At 42.5% G+C, this 25,723-nt stretch overlaps 1 long non-coding RNA gene across 1 annotated transcript in view; it reads left to right on the forward strand.

Annotated features, from left to right (window-relative positions):
- The window catches only part of LOC137543977 (uncharacterized), a 33,985-nt gene extending 9,700 nt beyond the window's left edge, over positions 1-24,285 (forward strand). Inside the window, exons 3-4 of the long non-coding RNA XR_011025690.1 lie at positions 2,998-3,030; positions 22,519-24,285. This is a non-coding gene — a long non-coding RNA (uncharacterized lncRNA). The remainder of the gene's footprint in view (positions 1-2,997; positions 3,031-22,518) is intronic.
- The last annotated feature ends 1,438 nt before the right edge of the window (positions 24,286-25,723 follow it).

Genomic DNA, 25,723 nt, shown 5'->3' on the forward strand with positions numbered 1-25,723 from the left:
TGTCTTACCAACCACAGTGAACTCATTGGTAATCTTTGCACTTGGAATGGAATGCTTTCAGCAGCCGGCTCCCAGACACTGAGCGAGAGAGACTGCCAGTGTTTTGTCCACATCAAACCGCAGTAGCAGTCATTTCAGAGTACTGCTAAAAAAAACTGAAAATGTTGTAAAAAAGATGGAAAGGGGCTTAATACATACTAAAAATGATGATAATATAGTGAGAAAGCAACCCCTCATCCACAATAAATCCTTAAAGCACACCTGAACTGAAAATTAAAGTTGAAATAAACATATACATATCATACTTACCTTCTCTCTTTCTCCTCTCCTGTGTCCTGTTTGTCCTCAGTGCTCAATGGAATTCTCTGCTCCATTGTAAAAATGGCCAGTATCCCATAACAGCTTCCTGGTCAGCACACTGTTAAACTGTAATATCACCCACTTGAGTCATAGGGAAACATGGACATTACCTTGCTCATCAGTTGTCCTTTCATTTATAACTGACAGCAACTGATACATAACTGACAGAAACTGATATACTTCAGTTCTGGCAAATTCTAGTCAGAACTGAAAGGAATCATTGTTAGAAGAAATTGGTGAGCTTCTGAGAGGAAGTGAGGGTGAGGTAGGTATGTAATACTCGGTACAGGTTCACTTTAAGATCTGTCATCTTCCCACTGGTGGTACGTGGCTTTAAAGCGGACCTGAACTCAGAATGTCCTTTCTGTTCTAAAAGATACGCAAATAGCATAATAACCTTTAAACATGCGGCCTCGGGTGGCTTTTTCGGTGGCGATTGGGGGGGGGGGGGGGGTGATGTAGCTAGCCAAGTGCTAGCTACACCCCCACAGAAAATGTTATTAAAAAAAGACCCTCCAGGGGCTGAGCAATCCACCGCGGCGGTAATGGACGAGCTGAGCTCGTCATTACCGCCAAGGTGGTTAAACAAAAAAACATTTCTTTGTTACAGTTGATACAAATCCTAAACTAAATCTGCACTGTTTCTACTTCCTGATTCATGAAAGCAGACAACCTTCTGTACTTTCAAATGGCCTTATCTGTCATCTCTGCCATAAGCAGTCACGTGACACAGGGAAGAGATTAGATTACAACTTGTGATTAGACACAAATCGGGGGTGGGGTTAAAAAAGGCTAAACTCTCTAAATACATACAGGGTGCATTCCACTATGTATTTCTTCAGTCCAGTACAAGAGTTTAGGTCCACTTTAAGGTTCTCCTGTAGTTGTTGTTGTATAAGAAGGCCTATGTGGTCCTTCATATGTGTGATTCATTTGTTAATGTGACCTGTCTACCACAGAACCTTTGCATCAGTGCCTGAGGTTTTGTACTCATTAGCTGTCACACTGTGATTCCTGTTGTGCCAGACTATGGTGGCTTTATAGAGCTCCTAAATGTCAGTGATACATCACTGGTAAATTCACCAGACACTTCATATTCTGCTGCCATACAGATCGGCAAAACAAAAGAAAAAAACCTATGCAATTAGGAATACAGCAACCAGCAGTGTTTACATACCTATTGACTCCTGCTGCAAAAGGGGCTCTTTAAAATAAAAATGTGTATAAAAACATGATCATGATATGATTGAATATTTTTTCGTTCTAGATTATCCCTGTAAAAGGACTGCGATTTTGTCACACTGCAAATGATAATTTCTGACATATTTATCTGATATTTTTCGCTAACGTTAATAAAGTGATATTGATGCTATTTGGCTATTTACAGCACAAATTACACAGAATCTATAAAGTGATAAATGCAGCTTCTGGGAATTGTAAATTGAATTTCTGCTTCGGGTGAAGGAGTAATAAAATGCACTCACAACCTTTACACTTTTTCCCATTTAAATCTGTGACTGTAGTTGAGAAAACAGATCCAGGGACCATCAGGCCACATTATATGTTGATCCTGAGGTGCAGGAGAATAAATACAACTACAGTGATTTTTTTGTACTAAGCCTGCTGAGCGTTCATATCAAATGGAGACTGATATGTTTTAGATTATACTTTACTAGTAAAAAAAAAAAAAAAAAAAAAAAAAAGGCCCGCCCATTGATTAACGGGCGCTTGGCCAATGGGTGCGACCTCCCAGGCACTGCAGCGATCAACTTCATGCTTGCGCACGATCACGACCAGCACATGGCCGCGCATGCACGCCAGGCACAGCAGACACAGGAGGATGCAGGGAAAAGGAAAATATTATATAGGATAGTTCATATATCAGCCCCATGAAGGACATATCTGGGAAATTCAGTTGGGTACCTCAGGGTCATACTTTTATAAGGGCTGCCTGGTAAAATTGGCAAGAGGAAATCCTGATGGTAGAATATCGGTAAATGTACCATTATTCTACTTTCCCTGATAGTAGAATATCAGTGATTGTACTGATATACTACTACCCCTCACTACAAACCTATTCTCACACTAACCCTCCCCTATCTATACCTAGCACTAAATTCCGACCACCTAAAACTAACCTTCCCATATCTATACCTAACCTTAAATTCCGACCACCTAATCCTAACACTAACCCTCCCCTATCTATACCTAACCTTAAATTCCGACCACCTAATCCTAACACTAACCCTCCCCTATCTATACCTAACCCTAAATTCCCACCACCTAATCCTAACACTAACCTTCCCCTATCTATGCCTAACACTAAATTCCCCTAACCTACTCTAAACACTCACCTCTATGTTTGCCTAACACTAAATTCCCACCCACCACCTAATCCTAACACTGGCCTCCCTCCTTACCTACGACGATAACCTGATGCCTAAAGTCCACCTCCCAGCACTCGGCTATATTATAGATGAGCACCTAAACGCCTATTCCGATAACCCAGGAACCCAAATGACACAGTTCAAAAACCATGTTGTGTCATTCTGTCTTTAAAAATTGGCATTACCGTATTTACATTTGTTGTCTGCTTTTTTTTTTTTTTCTATTTTTTTTATTTCATTTATCCTACAGATGGAGTAGGACTAAATCCAGCACAAACAGCTGGTAAGTAAAACTGAGTGTGGTAAATAACAGCGCAGACTAAATTGTTCTATAATGATGATGTGATTGCAATTAGTTTGCCAAGCAGCCAGGAAAAGACATTTCTGGCCTCTTAATATCAAATATATTGGGAGTGTTGATGTAGTTAATTACTAGTATTATTATCTTCATCATTTATTATCATTTATAAACTCTTAATGTATTCCATAGTGCTGTACATTAGATATAATGATGACTATTATTGTCTGTATAGAGATGATATATTCCACAATGATTTATAGATTCCACAGTTCTGTCCCTCAGAGGATGTTAATGTGTTTAATCCTTGTCATACACTTATATTCCTAACATTCTAGGGCACATCTATTTTTTTTTTGGGGGGGGGGGGGGGAGTTAAATTGACTTATCTGTGTGTTTTTGGGATAGGGGAGTATACCAGAGTGGAGGAAACCTACACAAATACACAAATTCCATGCAGGTAGTGTCCTAGCTTAGGTTAGAGTCTTGGGTACTGGCACACTTGGGTAAAGAAACCCATGTTTGCCAGTTTACGTCTATCTCAAACTATGCAGTTATGCAGACTACAGATTGGAACGTAAGCTCCCAAAATTTGGTTGGCTAGAAAAATAGAGAGAAAAATGTACTGAATAGTTGCATACAATTTTTTTTCCTGGCTGAATACAATTTCACAATGCATTACACACCATACAATTCTTGATAAAATTGGTCTGAATTTCCCAACATTTCCAATCTCAAAAAAAAATTGGAAAAATGAGAACTTCGATCAGATTTCTCAATCAAAAACAAAGCTTTTGATTTTTCAGGGCCACTAATCACATTTATCGAATTGGTGTAAAATTGGACCTTTTAATTGTATGACGTGTGGCCACATGAGGATCGACTCATGGAGCAGGTGAGACAGCTGCAGGGCCAAGGCAGAGGCGAGAGAGGCTCCAGCCTCAGGGCGCAGTGTAGGGGGCACCCAACTCACCCAGCTGTCACTCCTATATTGTGTTTGAAGCAGAGAGAGATAAGAAAAGGGGATGCATGGCAGTGACTGCAAGACACATAACTAGAGATAAGGGTGTTGGGGCCCCTGGGGCGCCCCTTTTCTCTAATAGCAATCAGTGTGTGACGGCTGGGGTGGCAGGGATGGTGGGGTGCACTTTGGTGTCTAAGTCCTGGCTCTGCACAGCTGGCTTTTACAGATGGACTTCTCAATGCCATGCATTGCATTGAGGGAGTTTAATGTCAATGGAGCATTCTTGGTCTCTATTTCAGTATATACAGTACAGAAAGTAGTAGATATCGTGCAGCTCCTATACAGAGGATTGCAGAGATTCTGGCAGGTAAATAACTTCCTGTGTTTGTAGATCTAACCATTTATATAGCAGTTTGCCTGCATTTGCCTCGTTATTTGCCACAGGTGTCTAACTTCTGTGATTGCAGCTTTCCTATTGATAAGCAAAACCAGATGGGCACAGACATTTTTCATTTAGCTGAGCTTCCCCAAATTCCTCTATCCTTTGTTATTCATCAGCCAATGACAGCCCTGCCGGTGCATCATTTATTTTCTGTCAGAGAAAAATAGCGTTTGTCTACAAAAATGGTATTTTGCTGTTATTAATTACAAAGTAACACTGGGTAAAATGAAGACAAGCGTATTGAATTACTGCCACATGCAAGCTGATAAAGTTTGGGAAGCTGGTAATTGACTTTGGCCGCCACTGTTTCAGAGAAGCCACTAGTTGGGGAAATTAATTTTCGACCTTCTGATCCTGGTTAATTTCCCATTCCTCCTGATGATTGGCGCACACTGCTATTAAATATTTACTCCCAGCAACGGGGGTGCCGGCGAGCAACGGTGGGCAAATGGCTCCGCAGATCAGATTAAAATGGAGATGTAATTTCAACATTCATGAACCAATTAATTCCGGTTTCTTGCTGGGTAATTAATATACCTGTCATTTACCTGTTGGAATGAATCTTCCCAAGGATTAAAGGTAACGAGACTATTCTATTTCTCTCCAGCATGAATAGAGGTTTTGTTTCACAGTATAAAGGAGAATATTGCAAGATCTCCTCAGTATGGCTTTTAAGTGTGTGTTTTTCATTAGGACTGCATGAAACACTTCTAAGGGCATATGTCTAAAAGCACCATCAGTGGCGTAACAATAGACCCTGCAAGGGATGCATCTGCAGGGGGGCCAAGAAGCTACAAGGGGCCCCATGGGGGAGAAGCTTCTTTTCCCTGTCCTGAGAGACTGACAGCTAAGGGCACAGAGAGAAAAAAGAACCTTTTGCTCTCTGTACAATTGTTCTAATGACTGCATCTGCTCAGCTACTGATAACAAATCATACAAAGATTTGTAGACAGTCCCTATTCAGTGTGTAGCAGGTTCTTGTGTACAGCATCCTGCCCCTAACTTCTCTACTCCTCCCCAAGTTCTGTGTACTGTAGTGATGCTGGAGAAGTCTGCAGAGCCAGTTATGCTCCATCGGAGATGGACAGAGTGAGTGTAATAAGCTGAGGCTGGGAGCACGCTTGTCTGTCAGTATTCTGCATACATTTTCTGCACACCATGTGTGTCTAAATGTGTGAAAACATGCACTTTTTATCACAGAAGCTAATGTAATCGATAGAGAAAATGCCTGCAGTGCTTCACTGCTGCCTGTTTTTATCAGCATGGGGAAAACACATTCAAGTGTGCACTAGCCAATTGAATATCATTGGTTCTCAGTTTACCTGTGCAGAAAGCGAGGGGGGCCATTCAAAGTTTCACAGGGGGTACCCAGTGGTTCCTAGTTACACCCCTGAACACCATCTAATAAATTAGTCATCTTCAGTGCTCAGATGTTACGTGTGTGTGTGTGTGTGTGCGTGCATGCGTGCGTGTCAGTCAAGCTTTCTGCAGCCGTGCGTGTCAGTTAAGCTTTCTGCAGCTACCGTAAACATCCTGTTTTGAAATAGTGGCCACATGACTATAAACTGCTGTGAGTCAAGTGTCAGGGTGTGAGGGTGTGGCTGCTCCTAAAGTCTGGATTGCATCATTTCTATTGTTCTGACTGTAAAGGAGCCCATACATCTAGCGATGTTTGGAAAGATCTACCAAGAGATAGATCTCTCTCTGATCCAATCTGAATGGAGAGAGCTGTCTAGGATACCCATACACCAGCATACTGATTCCCAAGAGATTTCAGCATTAAATCTCTCAGGAATGGACCTTGTCGTGCCGACTCCACAGCTGCTCCCCCCTCCGGTGCTTTTGCATTGTAATCTCACCTGTCCAGCTGCACCTGGTCCCTGTCTCCTCAGATGTTTCCCCTGAGCGCTGCCAGCACACCGAGCACCACCACGTGGTGGCTTGAATACCATGTGGCACGTTTGACACACACACACGTCTGGCATTGTTCGGGGAGATGGCGAAGGAGGCCTGGGAGCTGTGGCACCTGAGCAGTCTAAATTTACAATGCATGGGGGGGTACATGTACACTTGAAGGGGACAGTGGTCGAGGGTTTGTCGGATGTTGCGATATTGCAACCCGCATCTGCCAGGCACCCAGTTAGCTACGTTGGACCCAGATTTTGCAGCATGCTCAATTGATACATTTAGCCAATTTTGGCTGGAAATTTGTTGAATTGGCGATCGGGCATGCTTGTTTCTGCACAGATTTGTTATCTGATTTGATAACATTTTTCAATCAGATGGTCGATTGGACCTAACAATAGATGTATGGCCAGCTTAAGGGGACAGCACAGTCTGAGTCTGTGTGAGTAGATTGCAGCCTACAGCACAGGTAGTCAGTGGGGCAGGAAGTTCCTTACCAGGTATTTTACAGGTGATTCATAATTTACCAGGGCAACTGCAGGGTCATAACTTGCATTCAGCTGAGGGAGAGGCAGATCTACACTAGTATCTCTGTTTTTCAACTACTGCCCTGTGATAAGAAGCCAGGCAGGCCTCAAAAGAATAGGTCATTTGCTGTGTTTACAGTAGAGGCCAATACATGAGTCTCACATCTTTTAGCAAACTGCTGTTAAATCTCTAAATGATTGACACAAATGACTGCTATTGTTTTTCGTCTCTTGTTTGTCCTCCCTCAATAACCCCCAACACCCTCCATATACTATAGGAGGCTGCTTGGCTTGTAACCAAGCAGTGTCAGTACAGCAAGCATCCCTAAATATTTCACCCAAACTGATCACCATCTACTTTCTTTATGTGTGACAATCATTTACTTACCTGTATGGGCCTTTTTTTAAACCTAATTTGCTATTGAAATAAATGAATCTCGTCCCTCTGCACAAAGATCTGCTTGTTTATGATTTTTGTTTTAACCACCCTGGCGTTCTATTAAGATCGCCAGGGCGGCTGCGGGAGGGTTTTTTTTAAATTAAAAAAAAACTATTTCATGCAGCCAACTGAAAGTTGGCTGCATGAAAGCCCACTAGAGGGCGCTCCGGAGGCGTTCTTCCGATCGCCTCCGGCGCCCAGAATAAACAAGGAAGGCCGCAATGAGCAGCCTTCCTTGTTTTGCTTAGATCGTCGCCATAGCGACGAGCGGAGTGACGTCATGGACGTCAGCCGACGTCCTGACGTCAGCCGCCTCCGATCCAGCCCTTAGCGATGGCCGGAACTTTTTGTTCCGGCTACGCTGGGCTCAGGCGGCTGGGGGGACCCTCTTTCGCCGCTGCTCGCGGCGAATCGCCGCAGAGCGGCGGCGATCGGGCAGCACACGCGGCTGGCAAAGTGCCGGCTGCGTGTGCTGCTCTTTATTTGAACAAAATCGGCCCAGCAGGGCCTGAGCGGCAGCCATCGGCGGTGATGGACGAGTTGAGCTCGTCCATACCGCTAAGATGGTTAATTACCATTACTAGTAGAAAGGCCTGCCCGTTTGCCTGTTAAAAAATGAGTGCTAGGCTACGGCCACACATCCCCCTGTAACATGCACACGACCACGACCCACGCGCCCCCTCCACTGCCCGAAGTCCACACACGTGCTGTGCATGCGCGCTGTGCACAACAGGGCTGTGGAGTCGGAGCAATTTTGGGTGCCTGGAGTCGGGAAAAAATGCACCGACTCCGACTCCTAATGAATTTAAACTAATTAAAATAGAAAATATGATAAAATGTTTTATTTCTCAGATAATAGTCATCATAAATAATTTATATATACAGTAATAGCTGTGCTTAGTCCACAAAAATGAAATAAACCAATCAAAATTAGTTACTTGTGCTGCTTCAATAAAGCAGTCCCCGTATTTTTAAAGTCAGATATACATATCTGATTGTGACTGCACAGTATATATGATGTGTACACAGGAATCTCTTATATACTAAATAACATCTATGCTGTAAGTATAAAACCTGATGTGTAGCCGTGTCACTAATCGAGATGGTCAATGAGATGGAAATAATTCTGCGCTGATGCTGATGTTAAAATTTGGGTTGGTGACTACGAATTAACCTCCTGGGGGATACAATTATATCGCCCAGGAGGTGGCGCAGCACTATTTTTTTAAAATTTTTTATTTTTTAAATCATGTAGCGAGCCCAGGGCTCGCTACATGATAGCCGCTGTGCAGCGGCATCCCCCCACCCCCTCCGATCGCCTCCGGCAATCAAAGCAAACAGGAAATCCCGTTCAGAACGGGATTTCCTGTTTGGCTTCCCCCGCCGCCATGGCGACGATCGGGATGACGTCATCGTCCCGATCCACCCCTCAGCGCTGATTGGCCAGGCTGCGCACGGGGTCTTGGGGGGGGGGGGAGCGGCACGGCGGGTAGCGGCGAATCAGCGCGGAGCGGCGGAGATCGGTATATACACACAGCTAGCAAAGTGCTAGCTGCGTGCAACAACAAAAAAATTATGCAAATCGGCCCACCGGGGCCTGAGAAATCCTCTGTGGCGGCTTACCCCGAGCTCAGCTCGGGATTATCCCCCAGAGGGTTAAAGGGTTCCGGAGACGGATGAAAAGAAAAGTGTTATACATACCAGGGGCTTCTTCCAACCCCCTTCAGGCTAATCAGTCCCTCGCTGTCCTCCTCCACCACCTGGATCTTTTGCTATGAGTCCCGGTAGTTCAGCAAGTCAGCGCTGTCTGGCCACGTGCCGCTCCTACAGCCAGGAGCATTCTGCACCTGTGCAATAGTTCTGCGCAGGTGTAGTACGCTCCCGGTGGCAGTGTGTGCATGCGCGCTACGCCAGACTGGCTCAAGTACCGGGACTCATAGCAGAAGATCCAGGTGGCAGAGGAGGACAGCGAGGGACTGGTTAGCCTGAAGGGAGCTAGAGGAAGCCCCAGGTATGTATAAAACTTTAATTTCATCTGTCTCAAGTTTACTTTGTTACACAGTAGTACTATACTCTACATATGCACTCCCCACAGAGCTGCAGAGAATCCACTGAGAATGTTGTGCACATTGAACACAGAGGTGTTGTCTATCGCCCATAATCCTGTTTCAGATTGTGCATGAAGAATGCGTAATAGAGGAAGAATCTCCTCATTCTCCTGCAGAGTACCTGCACATCACTCTTGCATGTACCCACAGTTACATTGCCTAGGGCCTGATCCATGTTCAGATTGTGCATGAAGAATGTGTAATAGAGGAAGAATCTCCTCATTCCCCTGCAGAGTACCTGCACATCACTCATACATATACCCACAGTTCCAATGCCTAGGGCCTGATAGATGTTCTTTGTTCCTGTCTGTACCTTTTACAAGTACTCTTACCTAGGACTAGTTTTAGTCTATGACTAAAGGGAATAAATATGGCATATGTATGTCTACATATCCTTGTCACTTCAGTTGTCTTTTAAAATTCCTAAGCGTTGGCAGTTAAGAGATTAATTTTATGTTACATATTTTCAATCAACAAGATTGTAATATTCAAATTAGAGGAGTCGGAGTTGGTGGAATCCTAAACTGAGGAGTCGGTGGATTTTTGTACCGGCTCTACAGCCCTGATGCACAACAGACACAGGAGGGCTCATGGACAGGGCTTTTAATATATAGGAATTATTTTGTTTTTATTTCTTTCCCCCACAATTTTTGGAGCTGTGTGTGCTAAACGCCGTACTGGGAGCCCCATGAACTGCCACGGAATATGTTGGCGCTTTATAAATCAATAATAATAATAAAGGTAGCTCTGGGGTCAAGGTAGTACTTTTATTAACTGTCCTGAAAGCCATTTCCCTGAGCTACCTGTACTTCGTTACCAGTGATACATTTAAGAGACTACAGATAATTTAGGATTACTGGGGAAGGATTACAGAATCTAAACTTCACAGAGAAGCTGTATTAGGAGGCTTATATCGGCATTGGTTGCTGGTAAATATAATAAGAGCATTTTATAAGACTGCCCATAGGTCGAGGACTGAGCTCTGTAAATGGCAGCCATTCATACAATGGCCCTGCTGCCACCTCAGGTATATTGCTACAGGGAATAATACAATCCATAACATAAGCTATACGCATTATCTTAAGAAGGTACTTCTGACTTTTTCTGTGAAGTACAGTTTACCTTTTTTTAACAGCAAAAGTGCAGTGTTTATACTCTCCTTCCTCTGCAGCACTTGTTTTATTGGAGATATCGGCGTGTTGGTGGGCTGCCTGTTATATGGGAGTACAGAGGCCAGCTACTTCTCAGTGTGAAAGCATTTTTTTACTGCCCAGCATGATGAAAACATTTTTATTGCCTGATCTGCAATAAAAAAAGACAAATAAAAGGAAAAAAAAAGCCTGGGTTAGCCATACAATGCCGCTTTAATCTGAGCAGGTTTTTTTTTGTGTTGTTTTTTTTTTATATTGTCAAAAAAAACTTCCCCTCAAGGGAGGTTCTGAAACTGTGTGGGTTGTGGGGGATAAAGCAGGCATATACTTGCCAAGGGGGGCTGCTCTGTCTGTTTGGATGCCTCCATCTTCTCTCCCCCATGCAGCACAGCAGCAGGTTCACGCTGGTTATTTGTATGTCCACGACTGCACAATGCATGAGGGGAGATGTAGTTCCCATTGATGTAATTACAGATGTAACCACATCAATAGGAACTACATCGCCTAGCATGCCCTGCACGTTCCCAGCATGCATCACAGCTGCCAAGGACATAGGACTAAACTGTGGGAACTTGCAGCTCTGCGACATGGGAGAGAGAAAATGGAGGCGTCCAGATAGACAAGGTGGCTATGAAGCAGCCCCCCTAGGTAAGTAAATGTTTGCTTTATCACCCACAGCACACACAAGTTTACATGAATTGATCTATATCTTGTTTTTTCCGCCACCAATAGGCTTTCTTTGGGTGGTACATGTGCATTTTCACAGGAATATTAAGACAAAAATGGAAAAAAAAAATTCTCAGTTTTGGGCCATTATAGCTTTAAAATAATACATGCTACCATAATTGAAACCTATGTATTTTATTTGCCCATTTGTCTCAGTTATTAACACCATTGAAATTATGTCCCTATCACAATGTATGGCGCCAATATTTTATTAGGAAATAAAGGTGCGTTTTTTCAGTTTTGCGTCCATCACCATTTACAAGCTTATAATTTAAAAACATGTTCGTAATATAACCTCTTCACATGCATATTTAAAAAGTTCAGACCCTTAGGTACCTATTTATGGTTTTTTTTTGTTTGTTTGTTTTTTTGTTTGTTTTTCCCACTAAAAATTGTATTTGGGTAATTTTTAGTGTGGGAGTTAAACAGTTAATTTTACATGTAATAATGTAGGTTTATTTCATTAAAATAAATGTACCGGTATGTAGATGTAGTTTTTCTATTGAGATTTTTTTTTTTGTCCTGGAAGCGAGAACTTGCTTTCAGGAAGCACTAGGAGGATGGGAAGCTTTTTTTTTTTTTTTTTCCAGAAAGACCGCGGCCTCTGATAAGAAGCCGTCTGTTTTTCTGCCGGGGACGTACATCGATGAATGGGAAATATATTCCGATTAATTGATCTCTGTGCTAACGTGGGGCGGCACGGGAGAGAGGGGCGGGGGAAAGGCGGCGATGCGCCGCTGTGAGGCAGGGCTGCAGCCGTTAGCCCTGCCTCAAGAGCAGCAAAATCTACAACCAAGTTGGTCGTGGATTTTGCAGGGGGGGATTTGGGGGTAAGGGACCCCCGTTTAGCCGCGGGATAGCGGCGTTTTAGCAGGGGCACACATGCCCCTTCTGAATATAAGCTCTGAAGCGAGATTTATTCTCTCTTCAGTGTCTCTTTAAAAATGCTAGCGCTTTAAAAAGCCCTTGGCTAATGTATTTGTATGGGATGGATCACACCAGAGCAATTTGTTTTTCTCAAACGCAATTGTGGGTCCTGCAGCATTTCTGCTGATTTCTGAAGCGATTCAGCCTCAATGTTAAGTATAGGAAAGTGGAAAATCGCTCTGAAAAGCTCTAGAACAGAGCTATTTTCCAAGCGTTTTTTTAAAAAAAAACATGTAAGTACACTTGCAGCTTTACTGTATTTAAAATAGAAAATCGTTACACACCAAAACGCTCCCAAAATCACTAGGCTTCAATAGAAAATCGCTAGACGTGTGCCTAGAATCACAAATAAAAAATCACTTCTAAAAGCGCTGGGTGTATTGCAATTACACTAGCGCTTTTAGGTATGCACTGGCCCTGACAGTTTAACCCTTTAGGGACCTGCTACCTAACCCCCCTTAAATTGTACATGTGGGGGGACACATTTGGGGGGTCAGGCAGCCGGATCCCCACTATAGGTGGTTGGACATGGTGTCCCCTGTGTCTCCAGGTGTCCCCTGTACTGCCAGCAGCCTTTACTTACCTCCCAGGCTCCAGCGATGAGCAGCTCTAGCCCCCTCCACTCTTGCCGGCAGCCCCGCTCGCACTGCCATTAAGTTCTGGGTCACGGCTTGATGACGTCATCAAGCTGGGACCCGACACTTACGTCGGAACGAGCGGGGATTCCGGCCTGAGCGAAGGGGAACGACGATCGCCAGGGGAATGTCAGGAAGGCGAGTGGATCCTCTTCTTCCCCTCAGACTACCGCTGCTCTGTTAGTGCTCACTACGATCTGCCGCCGATCGTAGTGATCAGGAGCCAATCGCGATGGCTCCTGTTCACTGAAGGGAGATGTCAGCTGTTATATGACAGCTTAATCTCCCCTCTCGGGTGCACACAATCGTGTCGGGAGCGAAAATGGCAGGTGGCGTAAATCCTACGCCGCATCAAGCTTAGACAGCCACAAGTGCGGCGTAGGATTTACGCTTAGCGGACCCCAAAAGGTTAAAAAAAATACTGGTCAGATCACTTTAATAACTGTCCAAGTTGTAGTGAAGACATCTGTGAGGAAGAAGACAGTATACAGTGTCAGTGGGCATTGTTTCCCATGTGTTTCTGTGACCGCAGAGGGAGGGGAGCTACATGACTGGAGCAGCTTTACTGTTGTTGCAGTTTTATTGAAGCTAGCAGTAGCAGTGCTTTCATTATACTGGATCCATCTCTATGTGTGCTGCCGGAACAGCTATGCTGGTGTATACACAGGTCTGCTATGGTGCATTTAATGAGCTCTTATAAACCCACAACACATGTTGCTGCATGTAATTAAGGTTTATAAATTATTTGTTGTAATCTCTGTTGCTGTGTAACGCACAGAAAATAAATTATTTTTCAATAATTTTTATTGACTGTTTAAAAATGTGTATAGTAACCATAAAAGCGGCATGAGCCTAATCAAGTCACATACGTGCTTTAGCCTTGCAGCATTGATCAGTGGAATTTATTTTTTTTTATTTTTTTAAATGTAAATATTGGTTTTGTGATACTGCGTGGTATTGACAGCTGAATCGGTTTAATGTATGTAACTGTGAAGGAAAATGAAGCGTGTGCAGCAATATTACACAGCTACATAGTTATTTGGGTTGAAAAAAGACATACGTCCATCGAGTTCAACCAGAAAATAAAGTACAACACCGGCCTGCTCCCTCACATATCCCTGTTGATCCAGAGGAAGGTGTAAAACCCTTAGGGCCGGTTCACATCACAAATGCGGATGGCCATGTGTGCGGAACACGTGCGGACCACAACGCGTACGAACACACGCCATCCGCGTTTGCGTGCGTTGCGTGGCTGATCCCATCACTGAAAAGTGAATGGGACAGCCGCGCGTTTTTGTAAAATCTGCGTGCAGCATGCGTTCCCGGACCGCATGCAGTGTGAACATCAGACAGTGCACTCTATGCACTGTCTGATGTCGTGCGTGTCGGCCTCCTGCACGCGTTTCCAAAACGCGGCTGGAAACGCGTGCAGTGCGAACGGGCCCTTACAAGGCATGGTCCAATTAGCCCCAAAAGGAAAAAAAATCCTTCCTGACTCCAGATGGCAATCAGATAAAATCCCTGGATCAACATCATTAGGCATTACCTAGTAATTATAGCCATGGATGTCTTTCAATGCAAGGAAAGCATCTAAGCCCCCTTTAAATGCAGATATAGAATTTGCATAACTACTTCCTGTGGCAATGCATTCCACATCTTAATCACTCTTACTGTAAAGAACCCTTTCCTACATTTTTCCTAAGCCTTTCCTTTCCAAACCTATTCTCTATTCATAAAGTACTTATACACATTGAAAAGGAACACGAGGTAAGAGTGATATGGAGGCAGCCATATTTATTTCCTTGTAAACAATTCCAGTTGCCTGGGAGTCCTATTGATCTTCTGGCATTCGTAGTGTCTGAGTCAGAACCCTGGAACAAGTATATGGCTAATCCAGTAAAACCTGAGTCAGCTGTTCAGAGTCTATGGCTAAAAGTAGAGAAACATAATCAGGACCGCCAGGCAATTGGTATTGTTTAAAAGGAAATAAATATGGCAGGCTCCATAGGTCTCACACCTCAGGTTCACTTTAAGGCATACATGTCAAACTCTGATCTGTGGGCCAAATCTGGTCCTCAGAGCATCAAATTTGGCCCACAAGTGGTTTTTCCACATTGCATTAGGTTTGGCCCCCTGAAGACCACCAGGGAAGCTATGTTGGGGACGAAGCCCTTGATCTCCAGAGAAGCCATAGGGAGAGGGAAAGCATCAGACACCAGGGAACTGTATAGGGAAAGAAGGACCACTAGACACCAGGGAGCTGTACAGGGGAGGGAGGACCACTAGACAGACGGGAAGGAGAGGAGGAGGGCCAGACACTTTATAGGGGAGGGAAGGCGGACTCCAGACACCAGAAAACTGTATAAGGGAGAGTGGTGACCGCTAGATATTATGGGGGGCCCATAACTTTGGCCCACTTTGTATTTGAGTTTTACACCCCTGCTTTAAGGTGATCATCGCTCTTAAAATGCAACTAGCTAAAAAAGGGCCAAATTAATAATCTAAAAAAAAGCACCATTCTCTCTGTAATGATAACCAGACTCTTCTGGTGATCAGCTGCTTGCCTGCCTAATAAAAATCCCCCTCCCCCACCCCAAACGTTTCCAATTAGACATATTTGGACTATTTCACATGAATATTTCACACCTGCTGATTTGAGTGGCAGTTTTAGTAAGTACAAAAGCTTTTGGATTTACTGCTGTTATGAATATTACAGTAACCAAATCCCATTAACTCCGCTAGTTAAATCCCATCTCCTGGCTCGGATCTAAAAATGCCATCTTATAACTTTGCTATCAGAGTGCCGGTATGTTCACTTTCTGTGCGAAAAAAAGAGCTTTCTGCAGCTAAAACTCCTGTCTTAAAATTTTCTTCACATGACCAGAAAAAAAGAGTCAGATTTCAGTCTCAAGTAGGTGTGGCTGCTGTTGCTGTGTGGACTGCATGGTCTCCACTGTTCAGACTGCAAGGTGGATGGTGGAAGTATACAAAAATATTATCCCAGTAAGTTTAAAGAGACTCTGTAACAAATTATTCAGCCTTAGTTCTTCTATAAGTTCCTTTGCCTGTTCTAATGTGCTCTGGCTTACTGCAGCCTTTCCTAATTGCACTGTCTCTGTAATAAATCTTATCTCCTTTCCTCTGTGGTGTCTGTCGGGCTAAGGCTTGAATGTGTGGAAGGTGCAGGGCTGCTTGTGATTGGATAGAAGCGATACACCCCCCCTGCAGGCTCTGTATGACTCACACACTCTGTCTAAAACTGTTAATTACAAGCCAGGATTGCAGCAGAGAGTGGCAGAAACAGCACAGAGGGGCCCAGGAGAAAATCAGGAATGGAATGGTATGCTTTTTAGTGTAAGAATATTAGAGTACAGATTCTCTTTAACACTGAGTCCCTGTTCACAGTGGTCAATTGCGCTGCGGAATAATTTTGCATGTCAGCTCACTGCCGATACAATTCTGTGGGCCTGTTCACAGCACTGCGTAGTAACAGATCGCGTTATTCTAACTTGCTGCATGCTGGCTTTGTAATAAAGTCTATAGCCAGTCTCCATTGCAGTTCACAGTCATTATAACCAGAGCTGTGGAGTCGGTACAAAAATCCACCGACTCCTCAGTTTAGGATTCCACCAACTCCGACTCCTCTAATTTACATATTACAATCTGTTGATTGAAAGTATGTAACATGAAATTTGTCTCTTAACTGCCAACGCTTAGGAATGTTAAAAGACAACTGAAGTAAGAAGGATATGGAGACTGCCATATTTATTCCCTTTAGTCATAGACTAAAACTAATCCTTGGTAAGAGTACTTGTAAAAGGAACAGACCGGAACAAAGAACATCTATCAGGCCCTAGGCAATGTAAGTGTGGGTACATGTAAGAGTGATGTGCAGGTACTCTGCAGGGGAATGAGGAGATTATTCCTCTACTACTAGACCCAAGCCCGTTTAAAAACGCGTTCTAGGTCTTTTTTTTTTGCCGCCGCCAGTGTGCATGTGCACGCACATGCACCCGCCGCGCTCGCTTGCCCGCCCGCCTCGCTCCCTGGTCCCGTCCAGCTGTCTGTTACTGCTCACATGCACAGTAAGAAAAACCCTGGACACAGGGACAGCTGCTGGACGCACTGACACTTAGGGTTTTATTATAGAGTATTACACATCCTTCATGCACAATCTGAACATGGATCAGGCCCTAGACAATGTAACTGTGGGTACATGTAAGAGTGATGTGCAGGTACTCTGCAGGGGAATAAGGGGATTCTTCCTCTATTACACATCCTTCATGCACAATCTGAACATGGATCAGGCCCTAGACAATGTAACTGTGGGTACATGTAAGAGTGATGTGCAGGTACTCTGCAGGGGAATAAGGGGATTCTTCCTCTATTACACATCCTTCATGCACAATCTGAACCAGGATTATGGGCGATAGACAACACCTCTGTGTTCAATGTGCACAACATTCTCAGTGGATTCTCTGCAGCTCTGTGGGGAGAGCATATGTAGAGTATAGTACTACTGTGTAACAAAGTAAACCTGAGACAGATGAAATTAAAGTTTTATACATACCTGGGGCTACCTCCAGCCCCCTTCAGGTTAATCAGTCCCTCGCTGTCCTCCTCCGCCACCTGGATCTTCTGCTGAGTCCAGGTACTTGAGCCAGTCTGGCGTAGTGCACATGCACACACTCCGCCGCCGAATGCTCGTGGCTATAGGAGCGGCACGCGGACGGACTGCGCTGACTGGCTGAATTACCGGGACTCATAGCAGAAGATCCAGGTGGCGGAGGAGGACAGCGAGGGACTGATTGGCCTGAAGGGGGCTGGAAGAAGCCCCAGGTATGTATAAAACTTCTTTTCATCCGTCTCAGATACCCTTTAATTCGTAGTCACCAAACCAAATTTAACAACATATTAAATGATTTGATTTCATGAGCAAAGAGAGTGCATACATTTGCATAAATTAGCATCAACGCAGAATTATTTCCATCTCATTGACCATCTATTAGTGACCCGGCTACACATCAGGCTTTATTCTTACAGCATAGATGTTATTCAGTATATATAAGAGATTCCTGTGTACAGATCATATATACTGTACAGTCACAATCAGATATGAATATCTGAATTTAAAAATACGGGGACTGCTTTATTAAAGCAACGCAAGTAACGAATTTTGATTGGTTTATTTCGTTTTTGTGGACTAAGCACAGCTATTACTGTATTTATAAATTATTTATGATGACTATTATCTGAGAAATAGAACATTTTATCATATTTTCTATTTTAATTACAGTTTAAATTCATTAGGAGTCGGAGTCGGTGCATTTTTTCCCGACTCAGACTCCAGGCACCCAAAATTGCTCCAACTCCACGACTCCGACTCCACAGCCCTGATTATAACGCATGCGCTATGCAACTGACCACTGTCAACCTAGCCCGAGACATTGGTGCTATGTTATGATCATTGGAGATGTGTGCTCCAGAGGAAATAATTTAGGTTGGAACAAGAATAATATAGTTGAAAGATATCCAGACTGTAAATTATTACAAGAGCACAATTCAGAGCAAATCGGTATGGAATTTATTAGAATCTTTGAATTTGAATCTAGTTTTCCAAGTGTATTAGAGAGGCTGAGTATTGTTGTTTTCAAATATAGCTCATCAGCAGTTACATTGCTAGCTTCAATAAACCGAAACTGTCTGTATGCATGTTGGATTATTGTGGCTCTGTACAAATTAACAAGCTGACACATCATTGCATTCCAGCGGATCATTCTGGAGGTGTGTTTAGCTTCTAAGGGTAACAATGGTTAATTTGCATATATTCAGCAGTGATGCTCTGGGAGACATCTCAAGCTCATTCCAACCTGGATTATCGCAAATTCTTTCTGTTTTAAGAAAGCAAACTTTTGTTTTTCTTAGCTTCGATGAAAACACTCTTCAGTTAGGAGAGAGATTGTTTGATTCCAAATTTGGGGATCGTGAGTTTTGCTGTGGTCAGAATGTGACAAAACAATGTCTTAGCCTGTAAAAGCAATCCAGTTCAGAAGGATTAGCTCTGAAGGTAGATGGTATCTAAAGTCTGTGATAATGTTTATGTAGATAATATTCCTCCAGAAGGAGAAGATCCTTGGGCATTCATGCCATATATGTAGTATGACGCAATCTCTGTGGAGCATCTCCTGTAAAGTTTATTTGTATTCAGGTAGAATTCAAAGATATTGTCAGTTTAGATACCATTGATTAGGTGTTCTGTACAAGCATTCCCAACATTTGTAATAGTTTTATTGAATTAAAAGGAAATAACATTTTCTTGAATTATAAAATAGAACTAGATCTCTGTGTGATCTTATGTTCAGTTGAGAAGATGTTTGTAGGGAGCTAATAGTGGAATTTTGTTTTGTTTTTCTTCCTTAAAAAGCTTGAAAGTTATACTAGCAGCTGTAAATAACATACTGTATATACTCGCATATAAGCCTAATTTTTCAGCCCAAAATTTGTGCTGAAAAGTTACCCCCTCGGCTTATATGCAAGTCAGTTGAGCAGAATGGATGGTGGAGCAGGTTTTGTTAATGGCGTAAGGATTGTGCACTAGTCATTCTGCTCTTGCCAGCTGGCTCCTTGCCCCACATCCCCTGCAACATGGTGTGCAGAGTATGCTGCTCAAGACTACCTGTGTCCCCCAGCATGTGGAGCAGAACATGCAAGCAACTAATCGGTGGTGCAATGATCAGGGATTCTTCCTGTGTGGCATTCGCTGTCTCATATCTATGACCCCATGTAGTGGCGTCTTGAGACACCACTATCATCCTTGTGGCACACCTGGCTATGGGGAGGGGTGCTGACTTGTACTGGGGGCAAATCTAGCTACTGTGGAGGGGGCTTTATTGGGGAGGGGGCTTATACACAAATCAATCACCTTTTCCTGGTTTCTGAGGCAAAAGAGGGTACCTCGGCTTATACGCGGGTCGTCTTAGTAATACAAATTCAAATTTTTTTTTTTATTTTTTTTAGCAATAAATATAAGAAAACTAAAATGAAAGAAATCATTATTGCCCTTTTTTTTTAGTTTTTTCCAGTGCAAAGCATATTTACCCTGACTTTTAGGGCTGGTTCACACTACAAGAGCTTTTTAAGTGCTAGTGATTTGAAAAGGTCTAGCAAATGCAATGCTATGGGGAATTTTTACAAAATCACATCACTCCAGTGGGGACACACACGGGATAACCCTAGCATGAGCTTTTAAAATCAAAAGCTCTTGCAGTGTGAACAAGCCCTAACTCTGTTTCCTATTTAAAATTTATATACCGTATATACTCAACTATAAGTCAAAGTATAAAAGTAGCGGGATCGACTTTTATACTTGAATGGTCCTACATTTTTTTCTTACAGCCTGTGTGGGGTGGTGGGAATTACTCTCCATCCACTGCCGGGCACAGCTTCCTCTCTTCTCCCTCACTCATGCTCTGGCTTCCGAGCGGAAGTTACAGCACGAATGGAGGAGAAGGGACGATGCTGCGCCTGGTGGTGGATGGAACAGCTGCAGTGGCAGGGTAGAGCCGGGCGTAGAGGTGAACAACTCACCTTCCGGCAGCTTCTATATTCTTCCTCCCCCATGCGTCCCTCGCGTTGGTACCAGCGGCGCCCCTGTGATGATGTAACTACTTTCACAGTGGGCACCGCTGGAGAAGAAGATAGAAGCTGCGGGGATCCTGGAAGTTGGGCTGTTCATCTCTGTGCCCGCTTTCCCCTGCCACTGCAGCCTATACTGGCGGAACTATACTGGCTACCTACCTATACTGGGGGCACCTATACTGGATACCTACCTATACTGGGAGCAACTATGCTGACTACCTACCAATACTTAGGGCAACTATACTGGCTACCTACCTGTACTGGGGCAACTATATTAGCTACCTACCTATACTGGGGGCAACTATACCTGGCTAGCCTATACTAGGGTCAACTATACTGGCTACCTATACTGGATGCACCTACCTGGCTAGCCTATACTGGGGGCAACTATATTGGCTACCTACACTGGAAGCACCTACCTGGCTAGCTTATACATAGACTTATACTTGAGTAATTAAAAAAAATTCACCTTATGAGGGTCCAATATTGGGGTCGACTTAAACACGGGGTCAACTTATAGTCGAATATGACTAACAAGTATACAAGTATAAACTTAATTAACCACTCCCCCTCTGCCGGGACGAGTAACTATGCCCCTGCGAAATGGCCCACAATTCTGTTCAGGGGCGTAGGTACTACGTCCCTCCCGTCGCGCATCCCATCCCCCCCACTCGCCCCCCTGCGCTCGGTACCGCCGCTCATTAGCCGCTAGATCAATGAATGAGAAAACAAATCCCATTCATTGATCTAGGTCCCCCTGTGAATGGTCGCAGCCTTCTATTCAGACGGCTCTGCCATTCATAAATCCCATCCACGCAGTGTTTCCTTACCGATAGTACGGTAAGCTGAAGTCACCACTGAGGACATCTTGTGGCCAAATTGTAATATTACATCCCCTTTTTTTCAGTTAATGATCCCTAGTTACCTTTTTTTCTTTTTAAATTGACCCCTGATCTCCCACACTCCCCTTAAGTTACCTTTTTTATAAAAAAGGCTGCCACCGTAGAAGCGCAAACGCGTGAAATGCCTGTAAGGCTCTTCACCCCCTGCACCCACTGCACCATTCACAGTCATCGATGGTATGTATTGTCTAATAATTTTTTATATGGACATTTTCATTGTATTTCGCAAAAGTCTGAATAAAGTGTATGACAGCAGTGCCAGCTCTCTCCTCCTTCTCTTTACATTAGATACTACTGTGGCCTGAGCACGCTTAAGATTCACGGTGCACATACCACAGCTTGGGACTGTGCTGCCCCCCTCCCTGTATGGAAGACTGCTGCTGCTGCAGTACCAGCATTTCTACCCTTTCTCTTTTATGACATTGTTTTATTTTTGAAACTATAATGGCCGAAAACTGAGAAATAATGAGGCTGCCATATGGAGGCTGCCATATTCATTTCTTTTAAGCAATACCAGTTGCCTGGCTACCCTGCTGATTCTCTGCCTCTAATACGTTTAGCCATAGACCCGGAACAAGCATGCTGCAGATCAGTTGTCTCTGGCATTATTGTCAGATCTGACAAGATTAGCTGCATGTTTGTTTCTGGTGTGATTCAGACACCACTGCAGCCAAATAGACCAGCAGGGCTGCCAGGCAACTGGTATTGCTTAAAAGGAAATAAATATGGCAGCCTCCATATACCTCTCACTATAGTTGTCCTGTCTGTCCAGGCTCCATTGCAGCTCACACTGATTATAACACATGCATTATGCTACAGACCACTGTGAATCCAGAGGTCATAATCATGTGACTAACTTCTCCTCAGAGGAGCTCACAGTCTAATCCATACCATAGTCTCTGTATTTATTAGAGGAAACTGGGATGCCCAAAAGAAGCTCACACAAATACAGGGAACCCTTGCAAACTCCAGGACACCACCTTATACAACAACACTGAAGACAAGATAATGTATCTTACTGGGCATTTTGAAAATCAAGTTTTGACCCACTTCTGTTTTGACCTTCCTTCTGTTTTTGACCCACATTCTCCTATTTGTTTTCTTTCTAGGAAGTGTGTTTCTGAAACATGGCTCGGAACTTCGACTCATTCCCAGAGACCGAGTGGGCAGCTCTTAATAGCTTCAGGAATTTTTATACTACATGGAACTCAGAGCGAGCCTATTTATTAAGGACCTGAAAAAGATCAGACTCTGAAATCTAATCTAAGATTTACTACAGTCATGTTTCCTTAAAAATCAAAGTGACTTTGAAGATTAAAGATTTGGAAGACCTCATTATTGCTTCAGATGTCTTTAAAACCACATATCTCTAGCAACTCCCTAGTTTGTCTTATTTAATATGCATAGAGGATGTAACACATATGTTTAAACTGTAATATTGGCAGTGTATATAAAATAACAGAGATAAGAATATAACTTTTATTTATGCCATTGAATTGGGTTATTTTTTTTAAAAAAAAAACCTTCTTTAATAGCATTGGTTATTATAGCATGTTCCCAGCATGAAATTCTGCTAAGATGGCTGGTGGCACAGTTTTAATGATCTGACTTTTCCACATTGATGAGTTGGGATCACTCCAGTTTTCTGCTGCTTAGTTGATGAAACCCTCACTGTCTTAGAGATCTTAGGCATGTTTTCTGTAAAAGTTGTGAAAACAGGGCCTGGGAAAAGTGACCTTCCATTAATCTATTTTATAAATTGTTAGTTTTTCCACAGTGATCTTTGTACATATGCAGATCCCGCCCTCTTCACAACTGAATGTCTCATTGTCTTTTGTTCTTCTAACTCCACGTGCCATTATATTCTGCTGTTCATTTGCATCTTGTGGAAAAAATACTAGATGGAACTGTGGAGAAAATAAAATAGGAAAAAAGTTGTTTACCTTCCAGAAAAAAGTGTGTGTTTTGTGCATGTCTGTGATGATTTTTTGTTATTCACTCTCTACAACAAGATAAATCGTCAGACAGGCAGACCGCATCAAACCGCCTAGTATCAGCGGCGGTGCCTGGCAAACCCTTCACACTGTATCAAGCATACTGCTTTCAGCTAACTTTTCGTGCCCAACATAGTTTTCAGGTATACCGCCCAGGAGGTTAACAAATACCTGAACTGGCATGTGACATAACATAAATATACTATAGTACTAGTTCTACTAATAACTTATTTGGGGTCCTTTCCATTTCTTTTTTTTTTTTTTTTTTTTGCATTGCAAGTGTTAAACAGTGCTGTTTTGTATGCAAATGAGGCAGCCTCACAGCAGGTCAAATTCAGCCAGGCTTTCCTGAAAAGTACATAGAAACAAAATAATCTGGCTGTGCATATAGTGCTAATAACTGGAGAGGGCTCTCAGACTCAAAGCTAAGTTTTTATTTTTGTTCAGAGCTAAATGCACCAGGGTCTACAGCACACTGACATGACTGCTTTGCAAACTTCACATTCAAAATGGGACTCCTTACAACAGAGCTCCCCAACCCTGCCCTCAAGGGCCACCAACAGCGCATGTTTTTTAAGAAACCACACACTATCACAGGTGGGGTAATTAGTGTCTAAACAGAGCTGATTAACTACCTCTGTAGATTTCTACAAAACATGCACTTTTGGTAGGCCTTGAGGACAGGGTTGGGGAACACTGCCTTACAAGGAAAAAATTTGAGACACCAGGACAGTTCTATATAATGTTGGTACTACACATACTATGAATTATCTATTGAGTTTATTTTCAGTTCAAGTTTGCTTTGAATACTTGGGACATTCACTTGTGTCAGTATGTTTTATTTTATCACATACAAAGATAAATAAAAACTGTAATGCAAAAGTGTTGCAGTGTTTATATATTTTTTCTCTTTTTCTAAAGAAAACCTATTACAAACCTGGCAACTACAGTTGAATATATGAAAAATAAAAAGCAAATGTTATCTTATTTGTAATTACTGTATGCCAAAATGTGTAGTGCATACTGATATTATTATGTATATGCATATTTTAATGGGCCTTGTGTAAAAAAAAAACCCATAGTAGACCAATGTGTTGTTCCTAATGTTTTTCTTTACTACATTAGACAAAGGAAGATGAATATCTGATTCGGCTGGTTTGGATAAGTTTTCTTTGGAGATGTTTCTTCTTTTCAGTAATCCAACTTGGAAAATTAAATTTATTGTACAGGAACTGATAATTGGTGCTTGCCCATGTGCAGGCAATATCTGTAATATTACAATGGTTAGTAATGCACAAATTATGAGTAAGAAAATTTTGAAGAGGTGATCTGGCATTGGCCACAAAAAGCTTGTCTCCTCTCTTTAATAACTATTCTGAGCTGGCTGTTTTTACTTTTATCGCCATGGTGATAAATCGTTTGTTACATTTTGATAGTAAGAACACAGTACAGTTTTCCAGTCCACCTAAAATGAGCTTGAACCCAGAGGAGGTGTGTTTTTTTGGATCATGTTTATGTATGAGTTGTTCTTTGCTTGTGTTGTGCTTTGACCTTAAGAAAAACAATTATATAGGGTTGTTGAGGAATACCACAGCTGTTATAAAAGCTATATTTGCTAAACAAAAAAGTATGTAAAGCTAAAAAAAGATCAGTAACAAAACTGAACACAATAGCAAGACATACAAAGAATCAATACATGATACTTGTCTTTCAAAATGCGTTTTTTAATGTTGTCATTTGTCTTTTATAGACTATCCAATTATGCTCCACAGTAAGAAAAAATCAGGTTCATTTTTTTCTACCAGCAAAATTTGCAGAAATGTTATCAAATGTCCACTTCCTGCCACAAAAGAATTTAAAATTCAAAGATCACAAAAAGGCAATAATGGTTCAGAACCATGGCCCATATGCAATTAACTTTTTCTCCTTCATTTTTTTTCCAAGGTGATAGTTTCATAAATTGTCAATAAAATGCTTTTTTTAAACCGACAGTAGGCATGAAAATACTAAATAGTTTTTATATTACATTTTCACCTACTTTTTGGTACTTTATTATTATTATTTTTGTATTGCAAAGTGCTTAAACTTTACTGAACCGCTTGGCCACTACAGGTTGTGTGCCCCTTATGGACCAGAGCAATTTTCACATTTATGTGCTCCTTCCATTTATTTGGCAATAATTTCATCACTACTTATTTATTTATTTTTTAGTAATTACTTTATTCTCTATGCATTTTAAAGGGAAAAATATTAAAAAAAAACACTATTTCTCCATTGTTAACCCCTACAGTGTTAAAATAAACAATGTTTCTGCAGATAA

This window comes from Hyperolius riggenbachi, chromosome 2 (assembly GCF_040937935.1).
Source record: "Hyperolius riggenbachi isolate aHypRig1 chromosome 2, aHypRig1.pri, whole genome shotgun sequence".
Classification (NCBI taxonomy): domain Eukaryota; kingdom Metazoa; phylum Chordata; class Amphibia; order Anura; family Hyperoliidae; genus Hyperolius; species Hyperolius riggenbachi.